Below are 20,195 nucleotides of genomic sequence, written 5' to 3'. Positions count from 1 at the left end.
AACGGTGTATAAATAATAAAATTAGGGTGGTAGCAAATACAGAAAAGGAGCAAAGCCAATCTTACCACAAAGTAAAGGCTGAAAATTTTAAACAAAATTTCTAAATTATTCAATTAAGATTTCAGTGCCAATTTTGACTCATCTCCCATCTCTCCCCTGAATTCTTGCAACCTGTTTTCCCAATAAGAACCAGAGGCTCATCTTCCCAAAGCAGGCTAACCTTAACCTAAGTCTGCATATAGGCCAAGGCCGGACCATATCCTACACACTATTACCACACAAGCCTTAGTTGTCTTACATTTATGCACAGCTACTGTTTTTATTACATAAGAAAACTCAATCACTCACTTCATAGAGGGAGAGCAGATGGGATTTCATTAATATTTATAAGAATTGAGAAAGAGGTGGAAGTTATCAAAAGAGAAGAGGGGGATTATGGGATATTGAGAGGGTATACAGTGGATGGCAATGGGAATGATGCTGTGACCTACAGACGCAGGCTGAATGCCAGTACGTAGGATTCTTCAGCTTATAGTTGAAGTGTGAGTGGTGGTATGAAGGGATCTCAAGTCTATACCTGGAGGCTGGATAGCAATGTAATGGGGAGGGGGCACTGGTCCATGCCAGGAGAGGTGGGCAGCTGTAGAAAGTGGCAGCCTTAAGTGCGGTGTTGAAATATTAACTGAGACTGTTCTGACCTTTTTGTGTTTAAAATTCTCAGCCTTAACCTTGGACTTTTCGTTGTTGTAGGAATTTCCTTCTTTTTAATCAATCAATCATTTAATTGTAGATAAGGTTCACTTCTGCCCAGAGACTAAATGTAGGACATAGCAGAGCCAAAGGAACTCATGTTTTTATTGGAAAGTTAGGATCCTCAGCTATGGAATCTCTACCAAATTAAAGGAATACTTGTGGCACCCTAGAGACTAACAAATTTATTTGAGCATAAGCTTCGTTAGTCTCTAAGGTGCCACAAGTCCTCCTTTTCTTTTTGCGGATACAGACTAACACGGCTGCTACTCTGAAATCTACCAAATGAGATCCTGTTCCTGCAAGTTGCTCTGAACAGGTGAATCCTCAGGCCTGCGTGAGCCCCACTGAAGTCTGCCTGTGCAGATCCAAGGGCAGAATTTGGGGGAGCTAACTCCTTAATCATAACCTCTTCTTATCACCCTCCCCCCACCTCCCTTCAGACAAGCTCAGGCTTGTACACATTATTTTTGCAATGTAATCCTTTATTGGCAGTTAAAACTTTTTTCTAATTGTAATAATTTAATTAGTGGACAGGACCTCACAGTGTGTTAGTCTTGAATATACAATATCATAATATTAACACAACAGTTAGAACCAGCATTGATTTTAAGTTGCCAGCATTGCACAAACTCTTTCCCCTCTTTCAGTCGAAAATATGAGAACGGCAGGCATAAGGGCCAGCACTGAAAACACCACCACCTTGTTCTTATGTAACACTTTTCATCCATAGATCTCCAGGCATCTTACCAAGAGGGTCAGCACCATTATCTACATTTTACAGTTGGGGAAACCGAGGCATAGAACGGTGATGTGACGTGACCCAGATATAGAGCTGAGCATAGAACCCACGTCTTTGGAATCCCAGACCAATGCTTTACCCACTAGGCGACATTGCCATCTCATATCCACCATGACACCAAAGGCCCAGAACCCTTCAGGGACTCTACTGTGGGTTTCTGCCTGGATGCAGGAAGGAGTAGGGCACAGTGAGGGTGCACAAGAATAGAGGAAGCTTTTCCTCATATACACACATGTAGTGTCCTGGAAAATATCCCCTCTAAAATTTTCTGACCAGGACTGTGGAACAACCAAAATTAGGAATATATCCTCCCCCATTCCCTCCAGCATTCATGTCAAGTTTTAACTGAGACTCAGTGCTTGCTGGGACAGGATGTTTGGAAGCGTTTAGTCAGGTATACATAAACTTCCAGTTAAAGGCAAGATCATGGTCCTATTGAACAGATTGGCGTTTTACCACTGCTTTCAATGGAACAAGGGTTGAAAAGCAAGAGAACTTGTCATATGTCTACAGTTAGGCACATGCATAAGTGTTTGCAGGATCAGGGCCTAAGTCTACAAGTTACAAGAAGGCAGTCAAGAAAAAAGTCGTAATAAATTAAAAGCCTTATCTGCGTTATTAACACTAATACCTCAGATTATCCACTTGGAAAATATTTACTGTCTAATTTGCTTTTCCACGTTGATGCTATTCATTTATGTGCACAACATTTAGTGTGAACAGTGAAACTAGATAGTCACTTTCACTTTGTTCTCATACCACTAGCCTAATGCTGTTTTGTGTTAGGCATCACAAGGGAATCATTCAGAGAAAAGGGGGAAAAGTTTTGAGAATGTATTTTCCATGCATGAAAACAGCTCTATCATATTAAGTTTGCCAAATCCCTTCGTTTTACTCAACCTGAATTCAATCCTAAATCCAGTTGACAAATGTCCCTTTAAAATAACGAGTCTCAGTAATATTAAATGAGACTCCTGCACATCTGAGACATGAAAACATACATTAGGGTGCATGCATTGGAGGAATTTTTAAATTCATTTAAAATTACTATTACCATGGAAAACTATAATCTTCCAATCTCAGCTGATGTCATTATAGGGAGGTGGCCGCTGATGGGTAAAAGTCATGCAATCAACAGTCTTGTATGTCTGGGTTTATGATCCAGTGTCTGGCAGTGAAGGAAAAGATGTGGCAATAAAAATCTTTAACTGAATCCTGCTGTACTAAAAAGGTAATTTTAAAAAAGATCTCTTTATTAAAAGGCATTGCAATATTGAGATACTAAATAGAGATGTGCATCATTTCTTTCAGTGCTGAATGGAATGTGTGATATATAATCTGTATATCTACATATATACATAGACAGACCCAGGATAGCACCTTTCATTTAAAGATCCCAAAGTGCTTTACAGACAAAGTGTAATTGGTGGGTTTTTTCTAACCATCCTTCACTTTGTAAAACGCTGAGAGAGTAGTAGATCTGTCTTGATCTACTTAAAAATGATTCAACTTTACTTTCAGTTCATTTTGGTGCCCCATCTAATTTCCTTCCTTCTATGAAGAAGCCCAGTCCCCTCTTTAAGGTTGTTTATTATTTTATCAGAAGAGGGAGGAAGGTGGCACTGGCTGCTGCACAAAGTAGACAGGCCATTGCTTCATGAAGCATCAGTCCAAGAAGAAATAAAACATTGTTAGTCAAAAGTACCACTGATGCTTTTAAGATTGGATCATTTTTCAAATCACCAGGGAAATGAGGAGGAAAAGGAAAGGAGACTGCAAAGCTGAGGAGATGGGGACGCAGAAATACTGAGCAATCCAAACCCCATGGTAAGTGCCCTGAACCAAATTAGTCCCCACACCCAATTGCTAACCTCTGCCACGCCTCAATACAAGTTGATCTCCCCCGCAATTGCTGAACCCTCCCATGCCTTCTAAAACAAGACCCCAACACACTAGCCCCAAATGCTAAAACCGTCTCAACACCCAATAAAGATAAGTTCCTTCCAGCCTGACCCCCTCCTCTGCTGCTGGCAAAACGATTGCACCTTTGCGCAACTACCCTGAAAAAATGTACTTTTTTCACTTTGAAAATGAGCACCTGACTAGGCTGGTTAACAAAGGGCAACGTGTGGCACCTGGCCCTCAGCCGCTGCATCCTGTTCAAGGACCCGCAAGGAAGAACAAGGCAGGAGGCTAATATCCTGAGGACAGAACTGAACAAGAGTGTTACACCGTGGGCATGAGAGCAGAAGTGGAGGGATCTGTGTGGTAGGAGGGATCCACTTCCTGGATTTTAGATCTTTAAATCAGTGCTACCTAGAAGAGATGTCAACTATGTAAATAAATGGTTTCTTTGCTTTCTAACAGTCATGTTACCTGAGCCAGTAACTATCCAATTCCCTGTCCTAACTACAGAGTCCCCACACCAGCCACAACTTCCATCCCAACCCCCACCCTCGCTGCCCTACAACCAGGTCCATTCACAGAAACATATATCACTGCATGCCTATGGGGGAGCACGTTTCCTGAGGAACCCAAGGAGGGTGTATAAGGCAGAGGAGAGAAATCACAGGCTGCAGCCACAGATCTGCTCGATATGACAGATCTCTTTGGGGCAGTCTGCAAACAGGATCAGTGACACATCCTTCATCACCACCATATCATCCTCAACGCACTGAGACTGAAAAACCTCTCTGGGATGGCATCTCATCCTGGGGGACATGGATACCTGAGGGAAAGGAGGGAATAAAGCCCCTCAGAAGAGCAGGATGAGAAGACACTGCAGAATGCTCTCCCCCTTCACTGGCTCACATGGTGATGAGGACAGGTCTGTGCGCTGAGCAATACTGGAGGAGGTCAAACCGGAAGAACTTTGTCCAGGAAAGTTTATCTTATTCCCCACTGTTTGGGGCAGCTTATAAAGGAAGGGGAGGGAAGAGAGCACTTCCCTGCTGTATATAAACCCTCACTATTCCAGCTGGCTGTCTTGCTGCTGGTGACTAGGCTTGAGGAATGACTTTGATGGTGCTCTGGGGAGTGAAAGTTGGAAAGATGCCAGTGTTGGAGACCAGTTTTCACTTGATGGGTGCAAACCCAGCTGTAACAATCAGAAGGAAAGTGTCACGGTTTAAGGAACATGTTTAATTTGTAAACATTAAGTGTAACATTTTGGAGGATTCCCGCTCCAAATTGCATACATAATCTGTTGGTGCAGCTGAGGCCAGCTAAAGATACAGTAACTCCTCACTTAACAATCTCCCACTTAATATTGTTTCAAAGTTACGTGACTGCTCCCTTAGGGAACGTGCTCATTTAAAGCTGTGCAATGCTCCCTTATAACGTCGTTTGGTGGCCTGCTCTGTCCACTGCTTGTAAGATTCTGTGGAAGAGCAGCTACTTTACTAGGGAGCATTGCACAAGCTCCTCTTCTCCGCCTCCTCTCCCTCCCAGCGCTTCCCCAGCCGCCAAACAGCTGTTTGGCGGTGCTTAGGGCTTTCTGGGAGGGCGGAGGAGGAGCAGGGACACAGCATGCTCTGGAGAGGAGGTGGAGTGGGGGTGGGAAGAGGTGGGCCTGTAGTGGAGTGAGGACGGGAAGAGGTGGGCCTGGAGCATCCCCCGGCAAAGTTGGCGCCTGTTCTTCTGAGGGGAAGCTGCCGCTGCTGTTGTACAAGGTGCTCCCTAGTGTCCTTGCCTGCAGTGGGCTGTGCCTGTGTGGGGTAAGCCGGGGCACCTCCCAACCACAGTACGGTACTGTACAGTATATAATGCCTTTTGTCTGCCCCAAAAAAATTTCCTTGGAACCTCACCCCCCGCATTTACATTAAATCTTATGGGAAAATTGGATTTGTTTAACATTGTTTCACTTAAAGTTGCATTTTTCAGGAACATAACTACAACATTAAGTGAGGAGTTACAGTACTAGTACCTGATTTGCAGGTACAATCTGCTATTCCGATGCCGAAGCACTGCACATTAATCCCACAAATAATAATGGGGTCAAAATTGTGTCAGCAGTTATTTGCATCCACAAAACTGCTGTGTTTTTAAGCAATAAGCCAAAGGGCCTTGCCTGAAGCACTCCCAGCCTTCCACCACCCCAGGGAATGAGCCATACACTCAATGTCTCTTGCATTGGAAGGCAGAGTTCTAACCACAGGACTAAAGAGGTAGACATAGATTCTATGGATTATGTTGCTCAGTAGGTTATAGGCCACACTGTACCTCAGTCTCTGCAAACATCCTTTCTTCTTCCCATCATGCATGTTATGCAGCAGATGGGCATGTTTGCTATTCCTCCTAATGCCGCTGGGATTGAAATCCATCACAAAAAGGTGAAGAAAGATGGGGCCTTTTTTTCCCCTCAACCACAACAGCCACAAAAGCAGGGGGGGACACAGAGAGGGGAGCAGGCTGCACCATTCTAGGGATCATTACTGATCATTGTCACCCCTCTTCTGTAGTGTCCCAGGTAAGGCTGCTCTGCCTTGTTGCTGATTTGAGCCAATATTACACCAGCATTAATTGCTATGTCTGTCTGTAAAGGAGTGACGGTCAGTCTCATGCCTAAAGGATCACTGGGGGCTTTCCTCCATTTCATGATAAATTGTGGGGCAACTAGGCAGCTTCCCTACTGTTCTCAATAGGGTAGCCAAGTCTCTTCACTTCTGGCCTGCACACACCACATACTTCAGTCTCAGACCCCCAAACAGCTCTGCCAATATAGTTCTGCTCTGACCTTCAGCATCCCTTGGGTATTCCAGGCCTGGACCATTTTCATCAACAGGGCCTGCCAATTTGCAGCAAACTGTGCAGTGATTTTGTGATGTGGATAAAATGTTCTCTAAGAACTAGGCTTAAAATGCTGAACAGGTTTCACTTCATCCCGCACTACAGTGCTTAACCCCACTGCACCACCCTAATCTCCTCCCCCACCTAAGGATCTCATTGTAAGAAGGAATGAAAATATCTAATCCCACCTCCTGTTCCCCACCCCATCCCCTTTACATTTCTTGAGAACTGCTGATGCAATCTGATCTGGCTGTGCTGCCACCTGCTGAGAGAAACAGGCATTGTCTCCCCTTGCTTCACATTTTTATTGGACATGTTCCTGTCAGGGCTGTAGCAACATGAGATAGTCATATACTGAAGTGAGCCCTGAACCCAGGTCGCCAGGGCTTGTGCATGGATTGCCATACAGATTGTCTTTCCTGCAAGGAGATAAGGACCAGATCTGGTCTGGGGATGCCAGGGTGAAGAGAATTAAAGTACCTTGAAGAGGTGGTTCTCAGTGGTGCCTTTTCTTTAGGATCAACTTCTACAGCCTCATGCTGAGCCTTTTGGGACAGATGTTCTCCAGGCTAACACTTGGAGAGCAGAGGCTCAGGCAGGACTTCTGGATCTCCAGGACAGCCTGGTACAGCTCTGCTTGGGGATCAGCAAACCTGAAAGCCAGGGGAAAGTGAAGGAGGTCACATCTCAAATGGGAAGTTCCCAGGTCAGGTGCAGTTCTGAGTCAGGCACAGCTCAGTGCTGAAGAACCAAGAAGAGAACACAACGGTCAATATGAAAGGGCACACAAGATACTATTTAAGTCATCTCCTTCACTGCTGTGGAGAGGGGACCCTTGGTCAGACTCCTTGGCCTGAAGCCGAACAGGGCAAAGCTGCAGTTTGAAGGGAAGGGCGTGAGCAAAGAGACACTGGAACCAACCCAACCATCGCAGGGACACTTTACTGGAAACTTCCTGACCTGAGACTGTCAGCCACTCACACATGGACGAAACACCTGTTCCCCTATACCTGACGCACATGTCCAGAGTCAACACCTGCACAAGGAAAAGCAAGACATAAGAACATAAGAATGGCTATACTGGGTCAGACCAAAGGTCCATCCAGCCAAGTATCCTGTCTACTGACAATGGCCAACGCCAGGTGCCCCAGAGGGAGTAAACTTAACAGGTAATGATCTAGTGATCTCTCTCCTGCCATCCATCTCCACCCTCTGACAAACATTCCTTACCCACCATGGCTAATAGCCATGAATGGACTTAACCTCCATGAATTTATCCAGTTTGCTTTTAAACCCTGTTATAGTCCTAGCCTTCACAACCTCCTCAGGCAAGGAGTTCCATAGGTTGACTGTGCGCTGAGTGAAGAACTTCCTTTTATTTGTTTAAAACCTGCTACCCATTAATTTCATTTGGTGACCCCTAGTTCTTATATTATGGGAACAAGTAAATAACTTTTCCTTATTCACTTTCTCCACACCACTCATGATTTTATATACCTCTATCACATCCCCCTTGAGTCTCCTCTTTTCCCAGCTGAAAAGTCCTAGCCTCTTTAATCTCTCCTCATATGGAACCCGCTCCAAACCCCTAATAATTTTAGTTGCCCTTTTCTGAACCTTTTCTAATGCCAGTATATCTTTTTTGAGATGAGGGGACCACATCTGTATGCAGTATTCAAGATGTGGGCATACCATGGATTTATATAAGGGCAATAAGATATTCTCCATCTTATTCTCTATCCCTTTTTTAATGATTGACTGCTAACATCCTGTTTACTTTTTTTACTGCCACTGCACGCTGCATGGACGTCTTCAGAGAACTATCCACAATGACTCCAAGATCTTTTTCCTGATTAATTGACCCATTAGAAGGCCCATCTCTGTAACTTCAGATTTACCCCCAACAGTTGCACTAAGGGGAGAAATCAAAAAACAATAACCACAGAAACCTTAAAATCTATCTATATACATTAAAGTCTATCTACGTACGTTAAAACTACCTAGACAGTAAGTCTGCATGTGCACACACAGCTTAATCAGAAATGAACACACATGTACACATTCCTCACCTTCTCTGCAAGCTGGTGTGTGGTGTATTACTAACTATGGGCATCCTGCCTGCCTCTGCTGGACCAGATGCAGGTGATTTCACTCAAGTAGAAGATGAGCATGCTCATCTTCACCATCCAATAATTTCTCCATAACCAAAAGCAGAAGGGTCAGGGATTCTCTCCTCCCCACCTCTTTTCCAGCATGATATTTGTGAGATAGTGGGTGTGTGTGTGTGTACGTGAGATAGTGTGTGTGCGCACAGAATCTCACACGCACATATAGGGACAGCAAGTAAAACTGTGTCTAAAGTAACTTTTCCTCAGGATGTGTTGTCATTGCTTATTAGCTCCTGTTGGAGGCTGACTCCCATCAAACCCTCTTCATGCTCTGCCAATCTCCCCTAGCCAAGGAGGGGACCCAGACCTCCCAAATATGGTCCCAGTATTTCAGACCCCTTCCACAAATTAATAGGGGGTCAACATACTGCAAGCGCACATTTCCTCCTTCCTTTCCTTGTATAATTTGGACCACCATGAATGCCAGTGCTATGGCGTTCTGCCATTATGGGTCTCGGGGATGGTGCTAGAGAAGAAAACCACAGTGGGATTCAAACATAGGCCCCATAATGTGCAACAGAGCAGTTATGTTACAACAAGGTCATGATGACAGTCTTTCCATGCCTCTTTTAACCAGGCTGAAGGTACTTTTGTGTACTGCTCTCCAAATCCTACTGTTTCATTTTTTACTCACAGGGCCAATTTAGTGTGTGTTCAGGAGTGGAGGGGTCAGTGGTCTGATTGTCTGCCAGGGTCATTAAACCTTGACTGCCCAATTTGAATACCAAGTCATGATACTTCAGTCTTCCATTTAGAAGACAAACAAACACCTCTACAGCAACCACGTGCCATGTCACAAGCGACATGTGACATCATGTAGGGAAATAAGCAGCCAGAGCACAAGCGGTTGTGTCATTACGCAAATATCCCTCAGTAATATTTATTATTTTTATTACAATAAGCCCCTAGAAACTCCAGTCATGAACGAAGATCCCACTGTGCCAGGTGCTGTACAGATACAGAAGAAAAAGTCCCTGCCGCAAAGCACTTACACGTGAGTATAAGCCAAGAGACAACAAACGGACACAGGCAGCTAGATGGGGAGTACCTGGAAACAATGAGACAATATTAACCAACATGACAGACAGTGCAGAAGTGACTTAAATGGTGTCAATTTTTTTTGTAGTCATCATGGCAAAGGGGAGTTTTAAAGAGGTATTTGAAGGAGGATAGAGCATTAGTTTTGTGGCTATTTACAGGAAGCTCCCCTCAAGTATGAGGGGCAGCATGGAAGAAAATGTAACAAGCAGCTGATAGGAGGCAGAAATTGACAGCTCAGCAGTGAATGAGAGGTGACAGGTAGTGTGGGGAAAGGCCATGAGGGGGCTTGAAAGTGAATACAAGTATCTTACATTTGGTGCAATAGAAAAGGGGGAGCTAGTGGAGGGATGCAAAGAGAAGGGTGACTTGGTCAAAGTGACAGGCTAGGAGAACAATCTTTGCAGCATCATTCTGAATGGACAGAAGCAGGGTTGGATTGCATTTGTCAAGGTCAGAGAGAAGGATGTTGCAGTGAGATGATGAGAGCCTGGATGAGAGTTTTAGCTGCTTAGGTGGATAGGAAAATGTTTTTCTTAAAGAATCTGTGATATTTAGATATAGTCTGAATCTGAGGACAGAGAAGGAGGTCTGAGTAGAAGATGGTGCCAGGTTATGGGCCTGAATGACAGACAGGAAGGTAGTGTTGTGATCAAGAAAGGACATTGGGAGTGAAATTATGAGCTTTGTTTTAGCCATATTGAGCTTGAGCGGATGGCTAGACATCCAAGAAATGTCAGAGAGACAGGCTGGAATTTTAGTTTGGATAGAAGGGGTCTGGAGTCGAGAACAACAGGAAGACAGAAATCTGGGAAGTTAGAATTTTTACCTGAAAACAGTATTTCTGCATCTCCAATACAAGAGTAGGGAACGATGAGGAGTCTTGTGACATCACAGGACTAAGACACAGCATCACTAATCACACTGAAGGAATATTTTGGTGCCAAGGACTCTAGTTCCCAACATGTGCCTCCCATAAGGCTTAGAAGTTTTCATGGCCCTCATAAAGAAGAAGGTTAATAGGAAGAGTGTTAAAAAGATTCAGTTAAATTAGTAAAAAGCATGTATTGTACTCTGGTCCCTGAATGACAAATGGATAATCTGCGAATAGGTTGACTGTAAAAATTGTAGAAGCTACTGAAGTAGTAACACAAATGCTTCTGCATACTAAAATCAATGAACTCCTACTGATTCCAGAAGTCCATGTCTGTTCAGTAACACAAGGGGAAGCCATTCCAGACTGGTGCGTGGGAGATACTAAAACACTGTTTAGAGATATTCTAATACCTACAACTCCTATATGCTGGTCTGGAACGCAGCACTCTCTCCAGCAGTCTCACATTGAGAGAACAGGGGTTGGAAATTAGTGAAGAGAGACTATTCTCAGCACTATACTCAGAGGGTATATCTACATTGCTCACTGAGCTCGGGCTCTGACTCAGGTTTGAGCCCAAGCCCTGATCCTGTCCACACACAAGTTAGTCAGACTTGGGTCAGCAAGCACTCAGGACTCGGATCCTAGTACCTTTCTAGGAGGGTGGGTCAGAGCCAGAGTCCCACTGTGACTTAGGTCCACACCCCGTCGTTTTGCAGTTACTCCTGGGGGAATTCTGCACCACTGCATGTGCGCAGAATTCATGTTCCCCACAGATTTCTTTGCTTCCCCACAGAAAAATGACTTCTGACGGGGAAGAAAAGGAAAGCTGCAAGAGTGATCATGCACTCCTCCCCAGAAGTTCGGGCATGTTGTTTCTGGTGCCTGGAGTTGCTACCAGAGAAGTAAATCCTGGCAGTGGGGGGCAGAGCTGGAGATGCCCCGGCTGGTGGCTTCTACCCTGCACTGGGCTCAGCTGCTAGTCCCAGCTGGGCTGGGGAGGATGGGATTTTCTCTTCCCCTGGAAGGCATGGCTGGGGAGGAGGGAGTGATGAAGCTAGCAAACCGGGGCAGGGGAGCCAGATGGTAAGGAAAGGGCTCAGGGAAAGGTAGTAAGCTCCAAGGGGGAACAGGTCTGGCCTGTTGGTTAGAGGGTCCCTGAGCTGGAACCCATAGTAGAGTGCAGGCCTGGGTTCACCTGCCAGCCACTGAGGGAGTGGCACTATGCAGCAGTGACTGGGAAGACTGCCTGAGACTCCTGGTTAGGAAAGACTACTGCCCAGGATTGCTGAAGGAAGATTTTGATACTCCAGAAGGAGGAAATGGATAGTGAGCTGCCTGGGGGGCTGAGTCACAAAGAGGAGGCTGCAACTCATGGAGCGAAAGAGGGGCTGCAGACCCAGAGAGAGAGGAGGAGAGACAGCATGCAAGGGGTGTCAACATCACCAGCTATTCCCAGAGTGACCAGGAGGAGGTGCCATCCTTGAGGTGCATCAAGCACCCCATCACAGGAAGGAATCATTCTTAAAACCACTCTGCCTTGGTGAAACACCAAGGAAGTGACGAGATGCTAGGCCCAGACACCAAGGTCATGGGTGAAAAAATTATATAGATACAACAGCCACCTCCCGAGCCCTCCTCATGGAAACTATGGCAACCAAGATAAAATCTATGTATTGACAGTCACATTAAGATGGAGCTCAGAGGATCAAAGGAAGATTGGTGAATGGACCAAAGTGTCTCCAGGTGAGAGCAATGTGTCTACCTGGGGCTCTTATAACTGGCACATTCCTTTTAAAAAAATAGCAGTTAACTGTTGCCCACTTACTAAGTGCCCTGATAATCTCCTCCCAATAGTGACAGGAGCAGAGACATCATTTCTTCTAAACTTTTGTGCACCCTGAAAGAGCCAGCCCCATCCAAACAGGTTGGCTTCTGTGATCATCACTCTACATCAGTCAGGCTCCAATAGAGAGATCCCTTTTAATGAGGGACTCTGAAAATTACCAGGTCAGAAAGGGTTTTACAGAGAGGAAAATGGGAAGGGATTTGTCCAGTGCTTCTGGTGGGCTCCAGAGAGGAAAGGGGACAGCTAAAGAGCTCTAGCCCAGGGGACCATCCTTGTTTTCAGGACATCAGAAAACCCAACGGGCGTTCTCCCTTTCTGACACGGCAGCATTGTGGGGACTGAAACCTTAAAGCAACTTCTATTATTTCTGTTCACTGCTCTCTCCTGTGATTGAGACGCTGCCCTCAGCAGCGCTGAGATGGATTCTGAGGTGCAACCAGGTCATGGGCAGCTGAGACTTCAGCACACATTCACTTCCAGTCCAAGTCCACAAAACAGTTCTGGTGCCCAGTTCCACAAAACTCACTTTTAGATAGTCTTAGCCAAAGGAGAACTTTGGGGATGCCCCAACTCTGTCTTCCTCCCCCTGCCATTCATCTAGTTAGTATGTCTTTCCTCTGGAGCCCAGTTTTCTTGTTCATTGTAGTTTCAGCTTCCAGAAAAATTAAGGGCTGGCCATCAGACAGTGAACAAGATCTTTAAAAATCTACCTTTCCATTCTAGTTGGTTTAACTGGAATCATGTTTAAAAGTTTTGTGCTAATCTTTTCTCTTTGTTCTGGATTAATGAAGTTTCAACTGGCTTTGTGTATAATTAAAAAAAAGTTTACAGAGAACTTTTAAAGCATATTTAGACATAAGCAGTATTATATGGACTGTAAAGGGGAGATACATTTCTGACTCAAAATCAGTAGGTCCATTCTCTAGTAGAAGAGGGAGATGGGGTGGAAGAATTCTCCTCTTGTCAGACCCAGTGGTTGATTTTTAGCATTACTTAGAAAGCAAATATTTAAATTCAGTAGCTTTCATATATTTCACTTCCTTCCCTGACATTTAATCTTTCCACAGGGAATTGTTTTAGTTCAAAATCATATCCATTTTTCTCACTCAGCATGGGGAAGTTCCAAATTTGACTTCAGGCCTTTTCTTGCATCATGGTATTGTTTAGAATAGCTGGACAGGTGGAAATTAATTTTTGGTCAGATATATAAAAGTATGAAAATATTGGTTGTACCAGGCTACAGAGAGTTTATTTCAATGTTTAACAGGTGCAGATATTCACAATATATTTAACATGTACATTTTAATCAGGAGCTTTTTGAATGACTTAATAGCTGAGGAATCATTATATTGGTATGGTCAACCATTTACTATAGATAGTTGAATAACTTCTCAGGAATTCAGATGTGACATAATAGTGCACAAAATAGAATACACTTTCTTCATAAAACTCATGTAAGCCCAAGCTTTACATTACCAAATAGGCTATACAGAGGGTTTTGATAGTGCCAATTTTTCATATAAAATTACACAGAATAATTATTGATGTTAATACCTTATTATATGGGGAAAACTCCCTCTATCATTATTGGGTAGAATAGTTGTAATATCCTGCCCAAGATATTATATCCCATCCAGATGTATCCTTTTAATTTAAATAACAATCTTTTTGTTAACTTTTATAGAATTGTCACTGATTTCTTATGGAGGGGTAAGAAATCACATGTTGCTTTAAATAAATTCAGGTTTCAGAGGGGTAGCCATGTTAGTCTGTATCAGCAAAAACAATGAGGAGTCCTGCATCTATTGAAGTGGGTTATAGACCACAAAAGCTTATGCCCAAATAAATTTGTTAGTCTCTAAGGTACCACAAGGATGCCTTGCTGTTGTTTTATAAATAAATTCAGTTGTCCAAAAGAGAAGGGTGATATTGGGCTGATTTCAAAAAGTACTTTTAGGCGATCCTTCTAGAATACATTGCACATTAGACTTAAGAGCCAATGGATAGCACTTGACTGGGAATAAAATAACTTACACCTCCCCCAGCTGCTTTAATAAAGACTGGATTTTGTAAGAGTGATTATTTGTATGTTCCAGCTGTGAACCATCCCTATATACAAGGTACAATCAAGATGTGGAACAAGATGAGAAAGGCCTCTGAATAAGATATAAAACTTCATGGGTGCTGTCAGTATTAGGAGATCTGGGTTTCTCACAAAGACAAATTGATCCTGCATTCCAAACATGGACAAATTTGGAACTCTAGACCGTAGACGGTATTGCACTATGGAATAAAATAAAAAGCACAAATAGTAGAATGCCCATATATACAACAACATGGGATTTTAAATAAGCACAAGCAACACTATCTACAGCTCAGAAGCCACATTTTAAAACATTTCAACACTAACAAAGGCCTACAGGAACAAGTGTTGTAATATCAGCTTTTTAATACAACCCATGAAGGTTTATATCAGCAGCTTATAATGTACAAATTAACCTATCACAATGATACTTTGGAATCACCCTTCAGAATAAAGATTTAAACACCAAATTTAACCAAAAGCCATGGTTGGAAGCTATATAGAACACATACTGTATTTCCAGAAATAAAACACTTACGCAAACCCAGATCTGCAAGGCTTAAATTGGTTATTCATTCCTGTTTCCCAGTTCCTTATTCAAAGGTACACAATAAAAAAATTTTTAAATTTTAATTTTTAGAAATTTCATGAAAATAAATAAGACTGAATTTTATAGCAATATGCGTGTTTTTAAAGACAGGCCTTTCTGAGATGAAAGCAAGACCCCTGTCCCACACGTGTAAATTGCCTCTTTCTTTGAATCAGTAACTGAGATTTGATTATATTTATAAAGGACAAAATCTTTTTCAGGTCACCCCAAGTGACATGTCCCTGTGACTATTAGACTGTTTTGAAATGGCTGGCACATGCCACTCCTAAACCCAAAGCTTTATATTTACACAATATGGTGCCACATGACACTCTCCATCCCATCTTCCATTCTGCAAATTCTCTTTTGAACAAGAATCTGTCTTAGACTGGCCAAGTATACAAGTAAATACTTCTATTATTATATATGACTATTTATTAATTTATTTTAAATATTAATGCTACATTCAAATGACATGGAAAAGAACAAAGAAAGCAGATGACAGTTTTTTCTGGGGTTGGGCATTTCATTCTCCGAACGGTATTTGAAAAGATGCAATCCAGTACTTTGACAGAATAAACAAATTGCATCTTGTTTTCCTTCAGTTTACCTCTTTATCATGCACAGAAGTCTCCAGGGGAAATAGCCAAAGTCCAAATAAAAATCATTCAGTTTTTCTGGGACCAGACTCAACTTCAAATATAATGTGAAAGATGCCTGATTCACCATGAATTAAATGATGTTTACTCAACTGACAAACCATTGCACTTGTTTGCTTTGATGCTGGAACTGTAAAATAAGATGCACTTATTTAGTAATATAAGACAGAATATTAATTGAGGACTTGTTCGTTTTGTTGTTAGTGCTGACTGTTCCTGACACATTCCTAAGAATTTACATCAGAAGACTGTGCTTTGCACAGAACGGAAATTTCATCATGGTCTAGAATTCCTGCATAACTTGGTGTTGTCTACCTGTCCATAAGGAAGGTTGTATGATCTGTTTTCCTGACACAACCAACTACTACACAAAACATTCACCGGGAGGAAAGGAACTAGTGAAGGGATGGGCACAGGAGTGCCAGAAGTTCTTTTCCATGTAACTAGAATGTAACAATATTTAAAATAAATGTTTCAAATATTGATTAGTTTAATAGAGGACCTCAGAATTGTTTGCATAAAAAAGAAGAATTTAATTAAGTAAAGGTCCTGTCATTAGTTATAAAGTTGCTGGGATAACTCACGTTTCCATAAGCCTGGTAACACGGACCACTGGTGTTTCTATGATGGTGGAGTTGAGGTGTGACATGTGGCACTATACTGTGCAGAAATAACACTTTGGGGGCAGGGAGTGGCTTGTGCCAGCGACTTCAGAACAGTCTAACAGTCACAGAGTCAGTCACTTGGGAAGACCCGAGAAGGATTTTGTCATTTACACATCTTCAAATCTCAAATAAAAGCGGCAATGAGTCCTGTGGCACTTTATAGACTAACAGATGTATTGGATCATAAGCTTTCGTGGGTGAATACCCACCTTGTCGCATGCATGTCATGACGAAGTGAGTATTCACCCACGAAAGCTTATGCTCCAATACGTCTGTTAGTCTACAAGGTGCCACAGGACTCTTTGCCCCTTTTACAGATCCAGACTATCATACCTTTCTGATAAATCTCAAATAGTTATTCAGATTAAGAGGCAATTATGCTACAGAGGTTTGGGGTCATCTCAGAAAAGTATATTCTTAATAACATGAATATATATTGTTATACAAGTCAATCTCACTATTTTGGTGAAATTTCTAAAGATGTACACTTGTACTGTTTGTTTGTTTTTTTTAAAAAGCGTGCCTTTTAATAAGGAAGGGGGACAAAGGAATCAACTTCAGCCTCCTCCCAGGATCTTTATAGGCCTTAGGAGCTTTATTTCTCCTAAACTACGAGACAATATGCCCAAAAGAGCATTTGCAATAAGTGTAAATTACAAGGTTCCTTCTATTTTCATGCCATATGGTCATGTCCACCAACACAAACCTTTTGGCCAGAAGTAATACACACAATAAAGGAGGCGCTGTAAATTGTTGTTCCTACGCAATGGCGTATCTTTGGCTTTGCTAACAATTTGCAATGTTATTAGATGGATATGAGTGCTTAGCTTAACCCTGGCCAGATATGCAGTCCTGGCAACAGGGATGCATCGCAACAGGGCCACCACAGGCTGAATACCTGGCCCTGATCAGAGTAAAGCTCATAAAGGAGCAAGCACTAGCAAGAGTAACACAGAACTCAGACCAATTCAAAGGGAGCGGGAAACTACAGTTGATTATAGCAAAATAAACACTAGAGACTTACCCCAACTGTATGGTTCTGTGTCCATTGCATATTATTATACAGCTATATCACCACCTCTGTGCAGATTTATCCCTGGAAAGAAAAGAGAAGGCAAACATTAGCTATATACATATTCTTGTCATATGTGCAATAAAAACCGTTCAGGGGAAAATGGCATCTCATGCACACCAATATGAATGTAAACAAAGTTATATACAATCAGGGGTGCTGGAACAATTTTTATAGTGGGGGTGCTGAAAGTAGAAACCAAGTATTTGGTTATTACTACTTCACACCAGGGGGTGCTCCTGCACCCCCAGCAGCCCAAGTTCCAGCACCCCATATACATTCAGTTCCACATACGGTGGGCTACTGTCCTGAAACAGCCATCATAGTGCCATTCCCTCAGCCCCCTGGATTGAGTCTGAAATAATTTCTCAGAATGGCTGTTCAACAGCCTCTTCTGGCCCCACCCCCAATCTCAGTTAGGTATGATCCACAAAGTTCAGAGAAAACCCAGGTGAGGCATCATCTTGAAACAGTGGACCCTTTGAAAGGTTACATTATAACCACCCTGAGGTGAGGGTCAGTCCTATAGGTGGAACAGAACAAAGGAGGATACTAGTCCTCTCTTAGTGGCATCCAGAGTGCAACAGACAGTGCTTTTACACTGACAGAAGGAACACATGCTCACCATCATCAAACATCCATAGCCTACTAAGGACCTTTGTGCCAGCCACAGTGACCACAATTGATGGCATCAAGTAGGTGTCATGCCCACCCAGTTACTTATCATGAAAAACTACAAAGGCTCAAGGTGGCTCACCCACCTCAGCATCTGGACAGTCCTCTGCAGTAAAAAATGTTTTGTGAAAAGGAAGTAGTTGTGTGATCAAAAAGTCAGCAAAGTTCAGAGGTAGTAGTTCCTGACCAATGTCCAATAAGGGTCAAAATAATCCTCTCATCTGACAAACAGGTTCAGGTCATCTACCCTGGCCTCCATCCTAGACATCTCAATCTGTGTATTTTAATAGCCAGCTAGACTAGTTAGTTATTGGTTTTGGTTGAAAATGTTTTATTTGCATTTTTTTAAAAAGATATTTAGCCTTGTCATTTGACATGGTATCAACACTGGAGTAACATAAGTGACTGGGGCCAGAGATTAAATTCAGTATATTACACTTTTTTATGGAGATGCCAGTCATGAGTTTTGCACATAAGGCAACCTCTTTTTTATGTAGGAAGAATACAATGTATCCTCCCCAAAATTAGAGAAGTTTCCTTTAATTAGAATTTAAGGACAAAAGAGAAATCAGGCATAATTTTTTTTTTTTTTTTAAAACAGTGAGGGTGATTAGCAATTGGAACAAACTACCAAGGTCAGTGGTGGATTCTCGATCTCTTGATGTCTTCAAGACTGGATGTCTTTTTGGAAAATATGCTTTAGTCAAACACAAGTTATTGGGGTAACTGGGTGAAATTTAATGGCCTGTGATATATGATCTAATGGTCTCTTCCAGCCGTGCACTCTATGAAAACTATGAATAGAGTATAGAATGAATTGTCTGAGAATTTACAAGTAATTCTTTATTAGTTTAAGAATTCACATTCATTCAAAATGGGTGCTTTAAGAAATTTTGCATTTGGTGCCAGGCCATTTCTTGTCCTAAAATTAATGATGGAATAAAACAAACAGTTTTCCAAGTTACCACGTAATTAAAACTCATTAAAATCTTGGGCACAGGTTACACTGGAAGAAGATTAGTAATTGTATCTCACTGCTATGATTATTTTGGAGACATCAGTGTAAGTTCATAATTAAGGTTGCCCCATAGTTTTCCTTTTAATTGGACTTTTGTATTCTTTTCTAGCTGTTCAGTCTTCAGTCATTTTTGAAAAACATTTGGAAATATAAATCTTAGCAGGCTTGTATTTTCAAAAATACTTTTGGGTTCAAAAGTTACATAGTTTTTAAACTACAGCATTTTTTTTTAATCCACATCTTTTCAGACAGCATGTCTCACCTTTTTGGGGGCACCCTTTTGGTTAAAAATCACAGCAAGCAGACTCCTCAAAATGTACATGCATTATTTAGTAAAATTCTTTGAGAACAATTTACCTTAAGATGGAGTTAAAGTTGAGAATACTTAGCAGTAATTTAGGGTAAATACAGGGATGTTGTAATTATCCAAAAACTAAGCATTATAAATCCAGGAAATTCAGAGTTAAGGTTAAACTTAAGAAAAATCCAAAGATGATAGGGTATAAAAATGCACACAGGACACCCAAGCAACCTTAACTCTGCCCTGTCAGAGACTCTTCAGAATTTCCTAATAATTGAAACTCATTGCATAGGCAATCTTTGAATACATAGTTTTTAAGATTAATGATAAATTTCCCCATTATTAGTCTTCATAACTAAAAATTTATCCTTAGCAAAAACCTTAACTCGGCCCTGTAGTGACACCATAGGAGGTTGGGGAGGGACAGAGGGAGAAGGGGCAGGGAGGAGTGCCTTTAAAAATCAGTTTAATCTAATGTTGGTCCACAAACTTTAAAATACCTCAATGGTAATTACATGTTTTTTGCATGGCTATACTCATCATGGTCACACTCATACAACCATGAACACCCACACACCCACCCCCACAAAAAACAACAACCCACATACAAAACCCCCAGGACATCTCCTGGGTTTAAAAAAAATACAAAGCAATATACATACCAGAGAGCAGCACGATAGGAGCCTCACTGATATTATAATGAATCTTCCAGCCAAGAATAGATCAGTGATGAATCTGCCAAGGATGAACCTGCTTCTGCTATTCTGGATCCTGCTTGGGAGGCTACAGAGCAGCCATGTGGGGAAGGTCTGGGGTAGTTGGGAGGATGGTTGGAGACCTGAAGACTCCGTGACGGAGGCAGCT

The 20,195-nt window shown here is 42.3% G+C and overlaps 1 long non-coding RNA gene across 2 annotated transcripts; it reads right to left on the bottom strand.

Annotated features, from left to right (window-relative positions):
* Positions 1-1,257: 1,257 nt before the first annotated feature.
* LOC311523586 lies at positions 1,258-17,385 on the bottom strand. Of its 2 annotated transcripts, XR_014712377.1 has the most exons (4): positions 17,290-17,385; positions 10,376-10,546; positions 6,821-9,556; positions 1,258-4,649 (listed from the first exon to the last, which is right to left on the bottom strand). It is a non-coding gene; the product is annotated as an uncharacterized lncRNA (long non-coding RNA). The 2 variants fall into 2 exon arrangements; XR_014712378.1 differs by lacking the exon at positions 1,258-4,649 and having other exon boundaries at positions 6,567-9,556.
* Positions 17,386-20,195: the final 2,810 nt, after the last annotated feature.

The sequence above is a fragment of the Lepidochelys olivacea genome (assembly GCF_965140295.1).
Source record: "Lepidochelys olivacea isolate rLepOli2 genome assembly, chromosome: 1".
Taxonomy (NCBI): Eukaryota; Metazoa; Chordata; order Testudines; family Cheloniidae; genus Lepidochelys; species Lepidochelys olivacea.
This window is presented reverse-complemented; position numbering and strand designations above follow the sequence as displayed.